Below are 3,063 nucleotides of genomic sequence, written 5' to 3'. Positions count from 1 at the left end.
TAGGGGGGGGGGGGGGGGCTAACACGGGGTGACGACGCATCTGTATAATCTGCGGCAAACCGTTTCAGGGTGTTCTGTACCATAAAAATAGTACAGAGATTCTTTTGTTCTTTAGACCAAATTGATTGTTAAAAAGAGTAAAGAATACGCATGTTAATTTCTCTAGAACGATGTACCTCTGACGAAGACATGAGATCTCCGACCTCTAGTTTGAAATTAAAATTAAAACATAAAAGTTGTTTCTAAGTAAGGTGTCTAATATGATAGTCAGTCAAAACTGCAATTTTTTTCCTGGCTTGAAACTTTTTCAGATCTTTTCATATTTTCATTTTGACTTTGAGAAATTCTGGATTGGAACTTAAGAAGAGTTTGAGAAATCTTGAATTGTGCAACTGGATCTAGGGTAGGGTTTCAGCAAGGACAAATCTGGATGGGAACAAAACTTGGGCTTGTACCTCTTCCATCCCCCTCTACCTTAAGTCCTTGGTACAGCCCAATAAACCATCCCTTTCACCCCTCTACCCTACATTCTTGGTACAGCCCAATAAGCCAATCCTTTTACTGCAAAGATACGGGTATCTATTCAGTGAAAGTGGTTGCTTTATTCAACCGATATCCGAGTGTTACCGATTTCTAGTGCTTTTTTCAACAAAATATTCAACAATAACCTGTAAATGTCTTGTCTTAAAAACTATTTTAGAACCGATTAAAAGGTGGAAAAATGACAACAAAAGAATACTCCGCAGTGGTTCACAAGATAACAGTACAGTCTAACGCAATTATACCGGCAAACCTCTACCTTACGTGATGCTGTGATTTTTCCCTACTGACCTAGATTTATCAGATTTCATTTAATCTTGACCAAAGATCGCAGTAGCCAGTCTTACCGTGTCTGTTGTCTGTTATTTCTGCACCTTTTCCCTCCGCAGCCGGCCTGTGGGAGCTTCTGGAACTGGTTCGCGCTGGATCCACCGCAGTCGGGATGGCGATCAGCTGATAGTATTATAAACAGTGGCCTTAGCGGGAGGACAGAACACCGTTCACTTGCAGGAATTAACACGAAGTACTCCCCAAAATTTGATACGTAGACACGATTTTTCTCTACAAATGAACAAAACAATATTTTTAAATCATGCTTTGTACTGTATTGAAAGATAGCTGCTGTTTTTGTAATCAATACGTCAGGAAATATTGTAAAGAATAGGTGAAAGGCACGCAACTAAAGGGAACATTGTTCCTCCCGGTAGTGCGGAAATTCATTGCAACATCTTATTTGGAAGTGAGCATTATCTAGAGGGGACAGGGTATATTTTTCTACAAAACATGAAAAGAAAAATTGACCAAACACCATATTCTTTGTCACTTCAGTAGATTTATGTATAATCTAACTTCAAATCTGTCTACAAAAATGTTCTATTGTCAAATACCATCGCCCTAACACTACGGCAAGATAGTATACATGCTCGAATCACCCCTCTCAACAGAATAGACTCGGCCATTGGGAGGATCCTTCCCAGCCGGATCCAGCCAGTTGCTGGGAGCACCGGCGCCGAATTTTTTGTTCCGTCCTGTTTTAGTTCGTCTGAGTCTTTTGTTCTCTGCACGTCTCTGGCCTTCAAGCCTGTGCTTCAAGCCCTGTTCAACTACGGTTATTACAAAACGCTTTGTTTGCGGCTTGTGTGATTTCAAGGCCGCTTTATGCAATGAGTAAATCTGCACGAAGGACTAGTGTGTGCACACCAGAAATGATGGTTCCGGGTTTTCCCTGTTTAATAATAGGTGCAAGACTGATGCGATAGAGACTAAAGAAAAAGCAGCGGACAATGCTTAGTCTTCTTTTGAAGGCTTAAAAGGGTATTAATTGATGAGAGAAGGTAGCCTAGCCTGGGTACCATCCTACTTGTATGCCGGGGCTCCCACACTCGCTTCCCTAAGAAGTACTTCTTGGGGATGGTACCCGAAGTACTTCTTAGGGAAGCGAGTGTGGGAGCCCCGGCATACAAGTAGGATGGTACCCAGGCTAAAGGTAGCCGGCCATCGACGATCAAATACCCTTTTTAGGCCGATTTCTACGATTTATTCAGCCTGCAAAAGCAGTCTGGTGGAGACTAGACAATGATCGGCATTCAAAACATAGTTTTTGGGGAACAGACAAGCCAGCAAATGCATTTCTGTAAAATTAAAGCTGTATGTACTGTGGGGTTTTGTTGGTTGTTATCGGAAGATGTCAGGTTGTTTGTAAATGAGTCATTCTCACAACAAAAACAGCTGTCATCGCGGGCGCTGGCACTTCCGGGTTTCCCAGCATGACGCAATACACTACGTCATCTCCAAGCAGATGTAGGGTGGTGGCTCGTTTTACTCGAAAAGAAATGCAGATTTCCACAATATTCAGCCTCCGTTGTCGCTTCAACCGTCCAGTAAATTCAATTGATGTACATTTCGGGTTACCTGACACCCTAAACAGTGTTTCAAAGGTTTAAAGCTGGATTTTTAATCAAGTAAAAGAGGTGCCACAATACTTCTAGGCGTTGGATATTTCTGATTATTTCTAATATAATTTTCTGCAATCACAATTGATAGGAGAACAGGAAAGAATTCTGTCGTCATGAATGAATTAGCCTTATTTGGGCATGGCAAGAATTATCACCAGGTGTCATGTCCCAGCTGTAGCGCATGCGCACAAGCTGTCTCTAACCGTTGCGACCTTCCACACTGACCAGTTCCAGACTTGGACCTCGTCTGGCGATTTTTCCAGTGCAGTTCTTAGATTAGTTTGGGTAAGTACTCCCTGGTACAACATTGCATATAACGTCTATCATATACATATATAACTTCTATTATATGTAAACATATACGCTCGCCAAGTATGTATAAATTTGTAGCATAATAAAGAACGAAGGTAAAGAACGAAAAAGAGCCACGAATTCAAAGTTCTGTCTTATGCTAAAAAATTATCGCAGCGGCGTTCTTGGAGCGAATTAACTAAAACTTTTCACATAAAGTGCCCATCTTACACAATCAACAATAAAATTCAGACGTTTTATAAACGTTCTGTTCTGT

General features: G+C 41.3%; 1 protein-coding gene across 1 annotated transcript in view; it reads right to left on the bottom strand.

Moving 5' to 3' along the window:
- The window catches only part of LOC109463471 (bestrophin-2-like), a 21,053-nt gene extending 20,080 nt beyond the window's left edge, over window positions 1-973 (bottom strand). The window contains exon 1 of the mRNA XM_019760300.1: window positions 888-973. The gene's annotated coding sequence lies outside the window, so the exon portion shown is untranslated. The remainder of the gene's footprint in view (window positions 1-887) is intronic.
- Window positions 974-3,063: the final 2,090 nt, after the last annotated feature.

Source organism: Branchiostoma belcheri, unplaced genomic scaffold, assembly GCF_001625305.1.
Source record: "Branchiostoma belcheri isolate BF01 breed outbred unplaced genomic scaffold, Haploidv18h27 scaffold126, whole genome shotgun sequence".
Lineage (NCBI taxonomy): Eukaryota > Metazoa > Chordata > Leptocardii > Amphioxiformes > Branchiostomatidae > Branchiostoma > Branchiostoma belcheri.
Note: the sequence above shows the minus strand (reverse complement) of the source record. Positions and strands in the feature narration are given on the sequence as shown.